Raw genomic sequence first — 18057 nt, 5'->3', positions numbered from 1 at the left:
GAAGTGGGGGCACAAGTGGGGCTTAGGACTAGGGTAACTTGCCAGGGGACATAGACCTGATTTGGGCACATTCATTCCTGGGACATCATAAAATGCTAAGGATGTTGGCCAAACAAATTTCCCATTATGCAAGCAGATATGTATGATGTTGGTAAGGAAACAGCTCAAGACATCTGTCCCCTTGAGGGCCTTATCCTAGGCACCAGACACAGGCAAAGACAATGGATGGGGTCTTGTGCTCAACAGTTCAGAAAGCAGTATGTGAGCCCCGGCTGTCTCTTGTGTTGAAACACGCTTCTGCAGGTGCAGCTCAGATGCCCATAAATGCAGCCTCGTGTGCTTCCTTCAAAGGAAACAGCGACAGAGCCAGCAGGGCAGCGGCACTCTCATCCTTGCTAGTCAGTGCTTCCTATCCTTGACATTCATTGAAACAGCAGTCACTGCGCCATCGATGGCACAAGCATAGATGCTGACATCCAGGAGCTTATCAACTTAAGAGTGGAAGGGTTTGAAGTACCTGCAGCAGAAGGAAGGTGTGTGATTGGGGCAGCTGGTGGACAGGTATCACAAAGAAGACAGTGTCTGCACAGGGTTTTAGATGCCAGGCAGGACTTTTAGGGATGATCGCCGGAGGTAGAAGAAAACGTCATGGGTGAGGGTTTGGCAGAGAATTTCCAAACCTGCACGAAACATGGGAGCAGGAAACACTGGCTCCTGGCTTCAGCCTGGCCCAGCTCTGGCTGTTGTGGCCAGCTGAGGAGTAAACCAACAGTGGGAAGACCTCCGTCTCCCCTCTGTTACCTATATTTTTTTTAAGATTCATTCATTTATTTATTTCAAAGTCGGAGTTAGAGAGAAAGAGAGGACAGAGAGACCTTCCCTACATTGGTTCATTCCTAAAATGGCTGCAAAGGCCAGGGCTAGGCCAGGCCAAAGCCAGGAGCCAGGAGCTTCTTCTAGGTCTTCCACATGGGTTCAGGGGCCCAGGGACTTGGCCCATCCTCTACTGTTTTCTGAGGCCATAGCAGAGAGCTCAATCGGAAGTGGAGCAGCCGAGACTTGAACTGGTGCCCATATGGGATAACAGCACTGTAGGCAGTGACTTAACCTACTGCACCACAGTGCGAGCCCCTAAATAAATCTTTTTAACAGAAGGAAAAGAAAGGTGCAAGCAGCAATTGTCACATGACAGCCAAAAGGAAGTGTGTCAGGCAGGTTTTCTGAGCCCTCCATTGACAGATGAAAATGCAGAGCTGACAAAGGTGGGATTTTGCCCTGTGTTCCCCATAGCAACACTGAAATAGAATCACGTGTCTGAACTCAATCCAGCACCCTCTCCAGGACTGTTCCCTGGATATGTGGCAGGAGGAGCAGCGCTTAGGAGCTTAGGAGGGTGAGGATGCAACCTGACAAACTTCTCAACCACACTGCAGTGCAGGGTGCCGGGGGGAGAGGGCTTTATTCAGACCAGCATTTCCAGAAGTGCCTTCCAAGACGAGTGTGCCACAACCATCCGTGTGCCTATTAAAGCAATATGGGGGGAGTGGGTACTGAACACCTCCCTTATTTTTACTTTTATGTTTTGTGTTAAGAGGTGGAGAGACAAAGACAGAGAGAATACCCGTTCACTGGTTCACTCCCTCAAATGCATGCAACAACGGGGGCGAGGCTAGAGCCAGGGACTCCGTCTAAGTCTCCTGCATGGCTGGCAGGAACCCAGTCACTTCAGCCATCACCACTGTTCCCCAGTGTATTAGCAGGAAGCTGGAGTCAGGAGCTGTATCCAGGAATCAAGCCCAGGCAATCCAATAGAGCTTGCAGGCATCTTAACCGCTCCATGTCTGCTCCATAACTTCTATTCAACTCCTCCCAGGGTGACTCTTGTACACTTCATAACTTAAAAAGCTAAAATAGAGACAAGGATTTGTCAGAGCAGCAAATGAAGAAGTCAGTAGTCATGAACATGGTAGAGAAAGGAGTTCAAGAATCCGGGACTACCAGCAGCATTCCTGGGTCTCATTTGGCCGTGCATTTGGGTGGCCATGTGCCCAGAGAGGAAGGTCTCAGCATACAGTAGGGACTGAAATGTCAGCGTGTTAGGTCTGTCCACATGGATATTAAACACCATAGTTCCAAAGAGCAATTAGATCTCAAATGTGTGTGGTTGCCTCCCTCCAGAAGTCAGAATTCACCAGCATCACAGGCACGAGGTATAAACAGAAATATAAATGAATAAGAGTCAGGAGCTACAGCCGAATCTCTAGAGACCTTTCAATTCCCGCATCCACTTCCTGGTGGCTGTGGGTCTTCAGGTCTGTTCTGAGGTCTGTATACAGCCCTGAAGCTCTAAATCAGGAAATCAAATTGGTTTCACCTGGATGCTCTCCGGCTTCCATCTGATGAATGGAGCATTTACTGGCATTCCCTGATGGCAGAAAGAACAATCAGGTTGACAATCAACCAATAACTGGCTTAGCGAACACCCACTAGAGGAGAACAGGTTACAGATCAGTTATTGAACGACCATTTTCAGAGCTGGTGAAGTTCAAACACCTTGTTTTCTGGTACCAGAAATGCCTGTTACCCCAGCACTTCCTCTTTCAGGAGACACACCTTGCTTACTTAAAAAAAAGAAAATTTATTTTTATTTATTTGAAAGCATTACCAAGAGAGGTAGAGACAGAGAGGCCATCTGCTAGTTCATTCCCCAAATGGCTCCAACGACCACACTGGAGCTGGTCTGAAGCCAGGAGCTTCTTCCGGTCTCCCACATGGGTGCAAGGGCTCAATGACTTGGGCCATCTTCTACGGCTTTCCCAGGCCATAGCAGAGAGCTGGATTGGAAGAGGAGCAGCCGGGACTAGAACCGGCACCCATCTGGGATGCCAGCACCTCAGGCCAGGGCATTTTTTTTTTTTTTGACAGGCAGAGTGGACAGTGAAAGAGAGAGACAGAGAGAAAAGTCTTCCTTTGCCATTGGTTCACCCTCCAATGGCCGCTGCGGCCGGCGCACCGCGCTGATCCGAACCCAGGAGCCAGGTGCTTCTCCTGGTTTCCCATGGGGTGCAGGGCCCAAGCACTTGGGCCATCCTCCACTGTACTCCCGGGCCACAGCAGAGAGCTGGCCTGGAAGAGGAGCAACCGGGACAGAATCCGGCACCCCGGCCGGAACTAGAACCCGGAGTGCTGGCGCCACAGGCAGAGGATTAGCCTAGTGAGCCGCAGTGCCGGCCCAGGCCAGGGCTTTATAACCTGCTGTGCCACAGCACCGGCCCCAACACCTCGCTTACTTCCAGCTGTCCTCCCTGCCAGACTTCATGGATGGCCGAGGGTGGCTCCCAGCTGCCAGGCCCTCCCCCGCGGCTCCTGCCCACAGCAGAATGCCTGGCACCTGAAAGGCACCCAATTGCCTATTGAAATAATACCTACCATTTGTACTAGGGGTGTTTTCAATTAAGATTAATAAAGGGGAGATCCGATTTGTTACACTATCTCTTCTTTGGAAGGAATAGCTCCTTTGCAATGGCATGAGAGCAATGCAAGTCTGCCACATCAGGCTGTCCTCTAACATCTCAGACTCTCATGCCTGACAAGCTGTGGGCCTCACTCTTTTCCTGGAAGAGGTTAGAGGACCCGGCCAAAGCATCTAAATGCTCTGCTCAGTGACATTTCTAGGAGCTTAGACTCCAGCTTGAGGGCCAGGAGAACCTAGAAGGAAGTGAATGGCGTTGTAAGAGAGCAGAGACTCAGAGACATGAACCGCCAGGAGCACAAGGTAGGGGACCACACGGGAGCAGTGACTTAAGAGGCATGTGAAGACCTTAGGACCATGGCTCACTTGGTTAATCCTCCACCTGCGGCGCCGGCATCCCATATGGGCACCAGGTTCTAGTCCCGGTTGCCCCTCTTCCAGGCCAGCTCTCTACTGTGGCCCAGGAGAGCAGTGGAGGATGGCCCAAGTGCATGGGCCCTGCACCAGCATGGGAGACCAGGAAGAGGCACCTGGCTCCTGACTTCGGATCGGCACAGCGCCAACTGTAGCGGCCATTTGGGGGGGTGAACCAACAGAAAAGGAAGACCTTTCTCTCTGTCTCTCTCTCTCACTATCTGTCAAAAAAAAAAAAAAAAGCAACTTTGGACAAATCACTTCACTTCTCTAGGCTTTGGACCAGGCGAGCTGACAAGAGGCAAACAAAGCCCTTACAGTTACAACAGCCACTAGAAAAGACCCCAGAGACTGGAGGGGAGAGTAAGGGGGGGGGGGTGTACTGAAAGACCAGGGTGGTCAGGGAAGATCTCTGAGAAGTGCTCAGTATAGCCAAGGAGCTGACAGGAGGTGCTGGTGGCTCGAGTTGGTGGCGGGGGGCTGGGTGGGGGGGGACAGGAAGGATGCGAGGGGCTCATAAGCCTTACTGTGGAGTTCAGAGCTTTTTCTGGACTCCAAACGGGAAACCAAGGCAGAGTTTTCAGCAGGAGGGGATCACAATATAGTTCATATTTTTTAAAGATTTTTCTTTCTGTAGTGCAGATGGATAAAGTACAATTGGTCACAAATGTAGCCATTTAGAAGAACACTTGTTTATTATCTCAGGGTTTCTGTGGGTGGGGAGGCCGGACAGGGAGAGTGACTCCACAGCCCAGGTTTTGCATGTGCCCGGTCTCTGCCTTTGCCTTTTAGGTGTGTGAAGTTGATTAAACCGTGTCATCTTGGCCCAGTCACATTAGGTATTTTGAACCTTGGTTTGATTTCTCCATGTAGAAAATGGGAACAGTAGCGTCTGGTGCAGGAGTATAGTAATGAAGAAGTGACAGGACGCTTCTGAAGGATCTGCTCTGGAGCCAGGAACACGGAGCCAGTGAGCTGTGGTGTGGAGCAGTGGAAGGGGCTGGCTCAATAGGCTCGCGTAGTGGCCAGAAAACCCATCTGGGAAACATAAGAGGCACAGCTTTCCAGGCAGACTGGGGCATTCATTCATGTGGTCAACGGTTTGCAAGGCAGGTGTCCATGGGAAGACTGAGCTGCCCTGGCTGTCAGAAGCGATGATTTTGTAGGCTGGGAGAAGGGCAAGTGGTCGTTGGGAAAACCCGCTGTGGTAATGCATGAGGCCGGTCAGGCGCTGCCCAGGCCGAGGTCATGGTGTCAGGCAGAGGCATCCTGACCAGTGCGCGGTCCTGGTTGTTCTTTGCAGGCATCAAGCGGCCCCCGCCCCTTCCGTTGCACTCCTCTGAGAATAGGGCTGTGGTTTTTGGCTGCCTTGCGCAGGCCTGAGGACCCAGCCTCTCGCCTAGAGAGGGTGTCTAACAGCACTGATTCTTACTAATCCCCCAACAGAAATGACTGACTCCCAGCTTGCACCTTGCATTGCTGTGCTACCGAACGTATTCTAAATCACAATGCATCCCATACGATGGCTGTACCCATGAACAAACAGGCATGGCCCGGACCGCCTACCGAAGGGTGGGAGGCGGAGTCCGGACCGGTCCTGGGGTCCCTGTAGACTCCCAGTCCCATAGTCTCCACTGCAGAAGGCGCTTTTTAGGGAATGCTTTTGTCAGGGAAACCCATGCTTTTGGATTATGCATAACAATTCAAATCTATCAAAACAAAACAAAAACAGCCCTGCTTCTGCCCATCCTTATGTGTGTCCCTTCAAGTCCCAGGAGAGGGCCCGCACTCAGCGGCGCTCCCAACGGGGCTTCCGCGCGCAACCCTAGCCAGGAGCAATCCAATTCCCCGCGCCCCCCGCCCCGCCCCACCGCCGCATTGTTCCCCACGCGCGGCCTCCTGTGGAGCCCGTCCCCAAAGGCTGGCCCCCAAGGCCGGTCCAGGCCAGGTTTGCTCCCCGGCTCTCCCTCTCTGTACACCGCGCTTGCCCGCAGCGCAGAGGCCAGGCAGGGATCGCTCCAAACCGCGGTCCCGGCGGTCGCGGAGGAGCCCGAGTGCGCGTGACCGGCTGCAGGCGGCGCCCAGGCGCTGCAGCTCGCGCAGTCGGGCCCGAGCGGCTGTCAAGCAGCTGTCTCGGCCTCCTCCTCCCACCCAGAGCCCGCACGCTGACGCCGCGCGCCCGCCTCCGGACTGCCGGCTCACGCCCTCCGCCGTGCGCGCTGCGCGCTCCAGTCCCGCGGCCTCGCTGGCAGCTGCGCGCGGACGCGGGAGAGCCGAGCCGGGACAAGCCTCGCGGGACCCGACGTCTCCCGCGGCCCTCGCCACCCGGCGGGCGAGCTCGGACTGTCCGCAGAGGCGGAGGTGCGCGCAGCCCGGCGTCGCGAGGCACCCAGGCGTCTGCACGCCGGAGCCCTGCGTGTCCCCTGTCATGACCCGGAGCCCTCGTCTTTAGGTAGGTGCACGTTTTCATGAGCTCTTTGCTTTTGCTTACGACTCGGCGAGGTCTGTGTCCGCGACCTGGGGGAGCGTTGCCTGTCTAGGAACCCTTGGGACCGGGCGTCAGACCGGCAAGGCAGAGACGCGGAGCCCCCCAGAGCGCCAGGGGCGCACGCACTGTGTGCGGGAGAAACTGAGGGATGCTCTCGTGAGTGCAGGGCCAGCGGTGGTCGGAGTTGCCCGCGGCAGTGCTGGGGCCGGGAAGCGCCTGGAGAGGGGAGCCTGGACAGGGGTCTGGGTGTCCCCGTTCCCTAAAGACGCCCAGCAGGAAGGGTCTGCAGACAACCCCTCGAGGCCCCGGGGCTCACAGTCTCTGGGGTCTTCACTTGTCCTCCGGGCTGCCCGATTGTGCTCAGCGATGAACCAGCCCCTTCCTCACTATGTCTGATTTCCAAATTGGCCTCCTGTTGGGAGCCGAGAGGGAGGAGGAGGAGAATTGGAACAAGGGGCAGGAGAGAAGAATCGCATTGCTTGATGCCGACCTGAGCCTGGAAAGAGGTGTTGCGGGGTGCACCCGAGCGCGCGAACACTCTGGCGGGTGTCTGTGACGTGGGAGGGGGTTGGAGAGATCAGCGCCTGCAGCCCAGGCCCCCCCTCCCCCCCGGAGACCACGACCTGCGTGCCTTTGCCCAGACTAGCGCGCAGCGAATAGAGAGACCCCCGCTCTAGCAGGCTAGGTGCTGTCTGAAATTAGAGAGGCCAGCCAAGGCATTATATGTGGAAGAAGCACTGTGTGGAGTGACAGCTCCCTAAGGAGGAGAGAGCCAAGGGGAACCCGAGGGCTGCTTCATTTCTGTCCTGGACAAGCCTGCAAGAACTGGAGCGACTGGGAGCAGTGTTGGGGCTCCGTTTCTGAGAAAACAGTTGTGATTGTCTCAGGAAACACGTTGAGGCTGGCTTTCCTCCCTGCTCCCCGGTTCCTCTCTCGCTGTCCATATGCGTGGTAGAAGGTCTAGGATTGTGACAACCATTGCCTCCCTTCCCAATTGAGATTGTACTGGGCTCTGGCTACCCGCCTGGCATGTGGTGGGAGCACCTGCCCCATCCTTACCTGACGCAGTCATTTGTTCCCACAGGCACCCCAGGGCTCCTGCTGGTTTACTTCCCCCTCTTCCTCCCACTCCTCCATTGTGGAGGAGCCCCTCAGCGTGCCCACCCACAGTCTCCTTCCATCCTACTGTGACAGCTGCCGTCAAGGCGCTGGGAACTCTCGGAGAACTAGCGTCATCACACGGCTGCTCCCTGGCAGCCAGTGGCCGCGCTCCCTTCTGTAGGAACAAATCACAGGGGTGTGTACTCAGGGTACCAGCACTTGAGGAGAGGGCTCCCCAGCCCAGCCCTCGAGATCAGCCCCTGTTTCAGCTGCCCCTTCCGTTAAAGGCTTGTCCTGTCCCGAAGTGTACTGCATCTGAAAACCCAAACACTGGGGAATGTGTTGAGCAAAAACCGCGTATGTTGCTTCTCCTGAAGACCCCCCCCCCAGTTGGAGCTGCCTCCCTCTTCCTCAGCATGCTAATGTGAGATTTTACTGTGAATATTTTATCCTCACTAAAAAAATATATAAAGAAATACCAAGCACGCGCACAACAGAGAACGAACTGAAAACATGCACTAGGGACTTGTGTAGAATTCTGATTACCCAAACACACATTCCAGAAATGGCTGCTCTTCCTTTGGTTAACAGGAAAGTAAAGTTCTTTCCATTCCATTCCCAGAGTGACCTGGAAAAGTCAAACAGGCTTGGGAGAACATGTTTATGTCTATCCATCTTGGGAGCTACACTTCTATAAAAATGCCACTCTTTAGTATTGAACTGCATTGACATGAACCCCTACAGAGGGTTGCCAGCTGTGCTACGCTAAATCTGAGGTCAGGATGTTTGGCACAGCAAGGAGATGTCACTTGGGATGCCGTGTCCTACATCGGAGTGCCTGGGCCCATCTTCTGATTCCAGCTTCCTGCTAACGCACACCTGAGAGGCAGCAGGTGATGACTCAAGTGCTTGGGTCCCTGCCATCTGCAAGGGAGACTCAGACTGAGTTCTAGGCTCCTGGCTTAGGGCGGGCCCAGCCCCAGCAGTAGCAGATATTTGGGGAGTTAATTAGCGGATGGAAGATTTCTCTCCACGGCCACTGCCTCCCCACCCCGCGCCCCACGCCTTTCAAATAAACAAACAAAAACTGAGGTCACTAAAATGGAAACAGCCCTACTATAAGAAAGCTCCATAGTGTAGCCCTGATGCCAACCACACACCTGCTTCTAAATATAACCAAGCCACTTCTCAATTACATTTTGGGTAAATTCACAGATTATTGGTTCACTGCTGTCAGGAGACTAAACTGCAGACAAAGGCAGCTGTGGACTTTTCGGATTCATATTAAATGATTGCCTTCTGCCAACAGCAGTCCCTTGGGTTGAAGAGTTTGCAAACCAGTGCTTTATTTTATTCATTGCATTCAATGAGCTGGAAAAAAATTAAAAGCTGCCTTGTTTTTAGCTCTGAAAAGAAGTGAGAGGTCTAAAAGCAGATTCTTGCTGTTCTTGGGAGGAAGTGGTGGTGGAAGTGAAAGTCCATTTTATCTCCTCTGTGGGAGTTCAATGGGCCAGGGCTCCCCGTGCACTGGTGGCCATGCACAGGGCCTCGTGCTTGGGCTCAGCTCCTTTATCAGGGGTATTTTCATCTGCCAAGCTGAGCTCCATGAGTGGGGGGAGATAGACAGCTTGTGTTTGTGGCCATCCAACCAGAAAAGGATACCAGCTGAAAACAGACAATGAGGCATGGGTGGGGGTGGGGAGAGAGGGTGCAGCCAGCCCAGCCTCAGTCACCATAATTGGTTCCCCAAAGGCACACCTAGGTGTGGAAGGTCTCAGGAAGCGGTTGTCACGTGCACAGCCCACAGCACGATTAGGAGAAAGATCTGTTCAGAAAAGGAAGCCCCCTCTGGGTGCACCCTTTTCATCTGCCAGGAGCCTACCTTCAGACAACATTTCTCTCCTGTTCTTAGAGGCAGTCTCTCAAAACAACATTTTTCTCCTGAAAATGTTGTTGCATTTTGTTAGGCACCAGGGAGCCTTCAACAGAATCACTCAGGTCGTCATGTGCCTTGAGCGAATTACTCCTTCCTCTTGATCCCGTCTGTCTGAGGCCAGCTGATGCCTGGGTCTCAGTGGCCCAGGTTTGGGTCTGGTTTGGTGTAGTCACAGCAAGCTCATACCATGCGGCTCAGAAATGTTCCCCAACTCTAAGATGTTCCTGAGCATAGCAGAATATAGATAGAACTGTCTAGAAAAGGTCGCTTTGCCCATGGCCTCATGACCCTCAGGCTGGGCTACCCCTTTCCCTATAGAAACACAGAATGCCCACAAGAAAAAGAGCTGGCCCACATTTAGTTTATTGTGCATTGTTTACCTGCCACTGGCGAGGGCTGTGTGGAGATGAATGTTTTTGCATGTTAGCTACACTAATTAGATTTTTTTCACCAGTGAGAGCAAATGAGGTGCCATATTTCTATGCTGTGTTCCATAACAGCAAAAGGGGCTCTGTGCCAAACCAAGGAGAGAGGGGTTTAAAACAAAGGGAGTATTTTTCACACTGTTTGGTATTCTAAAACATAATAAACAGATTAGCAATCATTTTACATTCTCAGACGGATGTTAAGTCAAGTCTGCAGGGATTATGTAATTTAGAAGACTATCACTTTTTTATTCAAGTTAAGCATGTGTTTGCTAATTCTGGGACGTGGCCAAAGTTAGATTTCGTACTCAGGATAAATGTGTAAGATACCGACTATGCCTTCTAGGGAGCACAGACTGACAGAGGAGTAGGAGGTACCAGTTGTGTGGGGCAGTGTGTTCTGGGTGACCCCATGGCCTGGCTTGCCCATATATGTGCCTATCGTTGCAGCGTAATTATAATCAGTACACACCCCCGTCCTCCCCCCCAACACACACACTCAGAAGTGTTCAGGTTTGGCTGATTAATCTCAGGGCCACCCTGGAGAAAGGCCTATGGGAGATCAGAGGGAGGGGAAGGCTGTGCTGGGGTGGTCAGTGAGGATTTCTTTCTTGGGTCTGTTATAAGATTACAGACAATTGGAGGGGGAAAGGGAAGAGTGACCACACCAGAAGATACACAAGGCTGTGAGCCCCCTGAGGTGCGGGGAGTGCGTTTCATTCACAAGTGCATCCCATGGCGTGCGGGCCTCCTAGCCAGTGTAGGCATCCAATGTGAACCACCTGCCTGAGAACCGAAATTGACGGTCAAGGCTGCAGGTGGAGAAGTTTGGGACAGTGAGAAGAGTGGTCAGATGGGAACAATTATAAACCAGGGCTGTTCATTGACTGATGGTGCTAGAACAGGGTTGGACAATGGCTGTATCAAAAAACAACCTCTTGGGCAGACAGAAAAACATTTGTTAACTCCTCTTGTCCTTTGGGTTTATTGCTATTGGCCTTTACCTGGAGCTCTGAAAGTGATCTCTCTCTTCTCAAGCAGATTGATCGGGAAGGAACTGTAGTAACAATGACTCCATTCTCCAGTCTTGTCTCTTTGTCCTTGTACCGAAGCAGAGCGCTTGGAAGGAAGGCAGGAGGGAGGATAGTACCCGAGACATACAAAAACAACACACACGCGAGGAGCAAGGCTCTTTCCTCCTCCTAGTAGGAGGAATAATTCAAAGTGACAGTTTCCTGGAGCTAGTGCAGCTCCCATGAGGCTAATCCTGGTATGACACTTGATTTCCCATGGTGTGCTACGTATGAAGTCCTGGCATGACTTGGCCTTGGCCTTAACGGTGACAGTCTACCTTGCAATGAATGTGTACCCCACCAGGTGCCCGGCTGATAGGCGAGGTTGCAGAGTAAGCACCTAGGTGAAGACCCCAGGAGTTACCACAGGCTAGAAATCCTTGCATGGCAAACTCTACTTTTTGTTTACAACATTATTCGTAGCATTTGGCCACTTTTATATAATCCATATCCTCCCAAATCCTAATATAATTTATTGTTGACTTGATGATGCTTCATTCTCAGAAAAAAAAAAGAAAAATAGAGCTTAGGGGCTGGTGTGGGTGGCACAGTAGGTTAAGCACCAGTTTGAGTCCTAGCTACTCCACTTCCGATCCAGCTCCTTGCTAATGGTCCTGGAAAGCAGTGGAAGATGGCCCAAATGCTTGGGCCCCTGACACCCACATGGGGGAACCAGATGGAGTTCTAGGATTCTGACTTTGGCCTGACCCAGCCCCAGCTATGTTGGCCACTAGGGAGAGAACCAGAGAATAGAAGATCTCTCTCTCTCTCTCTCTCTCTCTCTCTCTCTCTCTGTCGCTCCATCTCTGTAGCTCTGCCTTTCAAATAAATCTTTTTAAAAATTGTGGCAAAATATCTGTAAGATAAAATTGTTTAAATGGAACTTAGAAAATACAGATACAGAGCTGGCATCGTGGCACAGTGGATAAAGCTGCCACCTGCAGTGCCAGCATCCCAAATGGGTGCCAGTTCGAGACCTGGCTGCTCCACTTCTGATCCAGTTTCCTGTTAATGCACCTGGGAAAGCAGTGGAGGATGGCTCAAGTGCTTAGGCCCCTGCACCCACATGGGAGACCAGGCTTTGGCCTGGCCTAGCCATCTGCTGGAGTGAACCAGCAGATGGGAGATCTCTCTCTCTCTTTCTGACTCTGCCTTTCAAATAAGTAAATAAATCTTTTTTAAAAAGAAAATAGACAGAGAATTGATGAAAATTGTGTTGTAGTAGTTATGCATTTGCTGTGATCCTGAGTCTCATGTATTCCTTAAAAAAAGAAAAAAAGAGAGATGGTGCTGAGATGATAAACACACACAGGGAATCCAACATTTGCCAGGGTTCTTGTACAGAGAACAGAATGTGAAAGGATAGAAGACAAACTGGCTTACAGAATTGTTGGGTCAGGAGACCAAGGAAACACTCTTGGTGGACCTTTCTAGAACAACTTCGAATTGGGCTATTAAGGGAACTGCTATGAGGCTACCACTACTGTGACCAGGAAACAGCCAACCAGGAAGCCACCACAAAAGGGAAAAAAAATGGCTGCCTGCAATGATAATAGGAGGAGAAGCATGCCCCCATCACCCCAAAGGTGTGAATGTCCCAATCCTTGCAATCTGTGGTCCTGTCACCTACTTGGCAAAAGGGACGTTGGCAGTATCCTGCCTTACCCAGTGAGGTCCCATCCAAGGACATCATTCATTGAGAGTGGAGAACCTTTCCCAGCTGTGGTCAGGGGGAACCGTGGTCATGGAAGAATCAGTGGTCTAGAAGATGCAATGTTGCTGGCTTAGAAGGTGGAGGAAGGGCCCACAGGGAAGGAATGCGGGCAAGCCCCAGAACTTGGAACAAACAAGGAAGCAGATTTTCTTCTAGAGCCTCTGGAAAGAACTCAGTCCTGTAGCACCTTGACGTTTGACCCTGAGCTTAGTGGCTGGCGTTTGTGGCACCATAGGTTAAGCACCAGTTTGAGTCCTAGCTACTCCACTTCCGATCCAGCTCCTTGCTAATGGTCCTGGGAAAGCAGTGGAAGATGGCCCAATTGCTTGGACCAGATGGAGTTCTAGGATTCTGACTTTGGCCTGACCCAGCCCCAGCGATGTTGGCTACTAGGGAGTGAACTAGCAAATGGAAGGTCTCTCTCCCTGTCTCTCCATCTCTTTCCAGCCCCAGGCTCTAGAAGAAAATCTGTCTCCTTGTTGGTTCCAGCTTTGGGCCATCTCCAGGACTGTGTGCTAATAAATGTGTGTGGATTTAAGCCACTAGTTTTATGGTCATTTGTTGCAGCAGCCATAGGAAACTGATACCCGTAGCCTCCCCTCCTCTCTCCCTTCAGACCTGGGGCAAGTGTGTCTGAAAGAGGCCCTGGAGTGCTAACTGTAGGGGATTCTGTGAAATGATTCTGGGGTTTCTCTGATGCTGGACGCCAATCAAGTAAATCCCATGCAGCTGCCGAGAGAGAGGAGAGCCATGCGGAGCTGGGGACCTGCGGTTGTCCATACTCCCTTGCTTAGGACTCTCAACCACCACCTGAGCTACAGGCCTGTGTCAGGACAGACTGGGATGCTGGGACTTTTAGGATGTTGATCAAGTGTTATGAAGTCATTAAGATATAACACAAGGGGGAGGGGAAAGAAGGTGGTATCAGAGCAGTTGCCTATTTTATCACATTAGAAGTTACTAAATGGAGATTAAGGAGAGATCATACTTAAGTATCAGTATCAGAGATAAATGTTGACTTTCTCCAGTGTAAGCCTTAACTGTTTAGAGTCTGTCCATATGATAGAGTATTTTTTCCAAAGATGGCCTCTACCGTATCTCCCACCCACATGATCTGATATAAGCGACTCTGACACTTTTCCCATTGAGATCTTGGGTCTGTGTTCCCTCCCCGCAAAATTGTAACTGTCTCTATCAGTAGAGAAAGGCTAGCTCTTAAATACCAGCTCTTAAATCTCAGCACCATGTAAGCTGTCTGGCTATCCCGAGACCACCGTGCTGCAAGGAAGCCCAAGCCAGCTGACCACATGGTCAGACTGAGACACAAGAAGAGAGAAGGGTGCTTGGGCAGCCCTGGGTTCCTGCAATTCCTAGATATCATCGGATGAACCTGCCTGGCAGAGCCCTGTCCAATTCTGACTCCCTGTTGCTGTCCTGGGCACTATATTTTGGGGTGATTTGTCACACATCAATAAATAGGCAGATGGGCCCGTGCAGGCAGATGCAGAAAGGGTCACCTAAGACCACAGTCCTGTGCTCTTCCTGTCACGTGTTCACTGGGAGGTGGATGACAGTCGTCAGAGGTAGAACAACCTAATCCCATGCCCATCTTCTCCTCTCGGATATTGGCTCATTCTTAAATTTCATGCCAGAAGCAGTCACACATTTGGATTTGTTTTTAGGCAAGGATTGAGGAAGTGGGATGAGTAGCTTGAGAAGGAGTTTCACACTGGCTGATCCAAACCGTGAATAAGCAGGAATCCAAATAACTTCTTTTTTTAAAGATTTATTTATTTATTTGAAAGCCAGAATTACTCAGAGAGAGGAGAGGCAGAGAGAGAGGTCTTCCATCCAATGGTTCACTCCCAGATGGCTACAACAGCCGGAGCTGCACTGATCCGAAGCCAGGAGCCAGAAGCCAGGAGCTTCCTCTGGGTCTCCCACGTGGGTGCAGGAGCCCAAGGACTTGGCCATCGTCTACTGCTTTTCCAGGCCTTAACAGAGAGCTGGATTGGAAGAGGAGTGGCCGGGACTAGAACCGGCGCCCATATGGGATGCCGGCACTTCAGGCCAGGGCTTTAACCCGCTGCGCCACAGCACTGGCCCCCAAATAACTTCATTTTAAAGTAGAGCCACCTCGCTGAGCTGTAGAGTCACCACCAGCCTTTACTTTGGGGAGGGCCACTAGGAGAGGGAGTGCGGTGTGATGGTGCTAACAGCAGTGACCTGCCTCAGCACAGTCTCCGGACCTGGTGGTCCTTGCGCCCCCACCCTCCCATGGTCGCCGCGGCCGGTGCGCTGCAGCCTGCGCACTGCGCTGATCCGAGGCAGGAGCCAGGTGCTTCTCCTGGTCTCCCATAGGGTGCAGGGGCCCAAGCACTTGGGCCATCCTCCACTGCCCTCCGGGGCCACAGCAGAGAGCTGGCCTGGAAGAGGGGCAACCGGGAAAGAATCCGGCACCCCGACCGGGACTAGAACCCGGTGTGCCGGCACCGCAGGCGGAAGATAAGCCTAGTGAGGCGCGGTGCCGGCCCACCACTGGTTCTGTTTTCTCTACCTGCCTCCTTCGTTTTTGACTTTGCTTTTTTTTTATTTTGATTTTTCATTTTTGTTTGAAAGGCAGAGTGACAGACATACAGATATTTTGTCTGCTAGTTCACTGCCCCAAATGTCTGCAACAGCTAGGGCTGGGCCAGGTCAAAACCAGGGGTGAGGAAGTCAGTCAAGTTTTCCATGCGGGTGACAAGGACCCGGCTACTTGAACCATCACCACTACCTGCCAAGATACATGTTAGCAGGAAGTTAGGGTTGCAGGCAGAGCCAAGACTAATCCAAGCGGGGCCTGCACCGTGGCACACTAAATTAGTCCTCCGCCTACGGTGCCTGCATCCCACATGGGAGCCGGTTCTAGTCCCGGCTGCTCCTCTTCCAATCCAGCTCTCTGCTGTGGCCTGGGAAAGCAGTAGAAGACAGCCCAAGCCCTTGGGCCCCTGCACCCACATGGGAGACGGGGAAGAAGCACCTGGCTCCTGGCTTTGGATCGGCGCAGCTCTGGCCATTGCAGCCATTTGGGGAGTGAAGCAATGGAAGGAAGACCTTTCTCTCTGTCTCTTCCTCTCACTGTCTGTAACTCTACCTCTCAAATAAATAAACAAAATCTTAAAAAAAAAAAAAAAAACTAATCCAAGCACCCTGATTTGAGATGAAGAGTGTCTTAACCCCTGCACCAAATGCCCACCCCTTCCTTGGCACTTAACTCTAGCTGCTCCTTGAGTGTAGATTTGAGGTCCTGTTGTGAAGAGTACCTAGTAATACTTTCATCTAAGACATAAGACTTTGTATTTCTGTGGGTTTTTGTGGTTTTCTTTTCTTCTGTTTTTTTATCATTTTTTTGATAGGCAGAGTGGACAGTGAGAGAGAGAGACAGAGAGAAAGGTCTTCCTTTTGCCGTTGGTTCACCCTCCAAGGGCCGCCACGACTGGCGCGCTGCGGCCGGCGCACCGTGCTGATCCGATGGCAGGAGCCAGGTGCTTCTCCTGGTCTCCTATGGGGTGCAGAGCCCAAGCACTTGGGCCATCCTCCACTGCACTCCCTGGCCACAGAGAGAGCTGGCCTGGAAGAGGGGCAACTGGGACAGAATCCGGCGCCCCGACCAGGACTAGAACCCAATGTGCCGGTGCCGCAAGGTGGAGGATCAGCCTAGTGAGCTGCGGCGCCGGCCTTGTGTGTGTGTGTGTGTGTGTGTGTGTGTGGTTTTCAATAACTTTCACATCCACTGTCCCATTTAAACCCTAGAACAACTCCCTAATATAACTTCAGTGTCCCTGATTTTACTAAATAGGAAACAAAATAAAAGGGTGACCTGGATGATTGTCCAAGATCACGTGCTAGTGTGTGCAGAGGCTGGGCTGACTCCTTCTCCAGGGTCTTCCCAGGCCAGGACAGCATTGGACCAAAATATGGCCTCTGGCCGGCGCCGTGGCTCACTAGGCTAATCCTCCACCTGCAGCGCCAGCACACCGGGTTCTAGTCCCGGTTGGGGCGCCGGTTCTGTCCCGGTCGCTCCTCTTCCAGTCCAGCTCTCTGCTGTGGCCCGGGAATGCAGTGGAGGATGGCCCAAGTGCTTGGGCCCTGCACCCGCATGGGAGACCAGGAGGAAGCACCTGGCTCCTGGCTTTGGATCCGTGCAGTGCACTGGCCGCAGTGGCCATTAGGGGAATGAACCAATGGAAGGAAGACCTTTCTCTCTGTCTCTCTCTCACTGTCTATAACTCTCTCTCTGTCTCTCTCTCACACTAACTCTGCCTGTCAAAAAACAAACAAATAAACAAACAAAACATGGCCTCTGTGAAGCCAGGATCCATCAGGGTCCTGAACTGTGGCTCTTCTCCCTTATTACCTGGCCAAGGCCCTTCCCTAGACACTTTCTTTTGCAAATGGAAACCTGGCCCTTTGGTGATAGAAGAAGGTCAGGAACTGTTCCCTTTCCAGACTCCCATGACATTACAAAAAAAAAAGTTTGCCCTTTGAGTTTTGTCATAATGCTCTTTGGCCCAAAATAGGATCCAAGTGGCACGTGGTCTTTCTTTTTCAAGGGTCATTTTTTTTTTTTAGATCCTCAATGTGTGTTTCTTCATATGAAGATATTTTCCAGATGTAATTTTTTTTCTTTTAGCTCTCTGATTGTCACAAAATGGCTCTTTCTCCTCTGGTAGAGGAAAATAACCAAAACAAGAAGAGACTCAGAGGTTACATTAACTCAAGAGGTTGCCTTCAGTGCGAATATACAGTGATTAAGCCAGCAGTATTTAAAAAAAAAAATACTGTGTGGATGTGACATTTTCCATTTAGGGACTAATTTCTCTCCTTTATAATCCAACTGTAGAAAACAAATCTGGTGAGCCCTACATGTTAGAAAAAGACCTTCCTTCTTTAGGTCAGGGTTGGGGAACAACAGCTGGCAGGCTGTATAAGGCCCACAAAATAATTTGATCTGGCCCTGCCAAGGCAGCCACAGGTGGGACTCAAAGTTCAGTAGCAGACGACTTTTTAATTGGATAATTTTGTATGACCTGGGCTTGGTGTTAAATATCGAAATGACCCTTGGCAGAATAAAGGTTTCCCCACTCCTGCTTAGGTAAATCCTGGGATCCTGAATGCAGGTACAGAAGGAATTGTTAAAAATGAATGCCAGTTCTGGATTACAGATGTGCGTCCATGTGTTTCGTATTGCATGTTGACACAAAGCCTCTTACGCAAGACCAGTGAGACCCCCAGTCTAAATGAAAACAGTTAACACAGTCATAGCTATCATTTAATAGCATTTCTAATGTGCCAGATCCACGGATGAATTCATTGAGTCCTCACGATAACCTGACGTGACCACTTTTATCATCTCCATTACGTCCATAAGAGACCTGAGCCCTCCGCGCAA

General features: G+C 51.5%; 1 protein-coding gene across 10 annotated transcripts in view; it reads left to right on the top strand.

Annotated features, from left to right (window-relative positions):
* Positions 1 to 18057, top strand: part of RIPOR2 (RHO family interacting cell polarization regulator 2) — a 229014-nt gene that overhangs the window by 130194 nt on the left and 80763 nt on the right. The window contains exon 1 of one of the 10 annotated variants that reach the window (XM_008262488.5): positions 5995 to 6338. The exons of 7 other annotated variants lie outside the window; for them this stretch is intronic. The gene's annotated coding sequence lies outside the window, so the exon portion shown is untranslated. Of the gene's footprint in view, positions 1 to 5994; positions 6339 to 18057 lie in introns of those variants that run through there. 2 more of the 10 variants (XM_070074338.2, XM_089333355.1) reach the window with 2 other exon arrangements.

The sequence above is a fragment of the Oryctolagus cuniculus genome, chromosome 5 (genome assembly GCF_051225735.1).
Source record: "Oryctolagus cuniculus isolate XC-2025 breed Fujian yellow rabbit chromosome 5, ASM5122573v1, whole genome shotgun sequence".
In the NCBI taxonomy this organism is placed as follows: domain Eukaryota; kingdom Metazoa; phylum Chordata; class Mammalia; order Lagomorpha; family Leporidae; genus Oryctolagus; species Oryctolagus cuniculus.
This window is presented reverse-complemented; position numbering and strand designations above follow the sequence as displayed.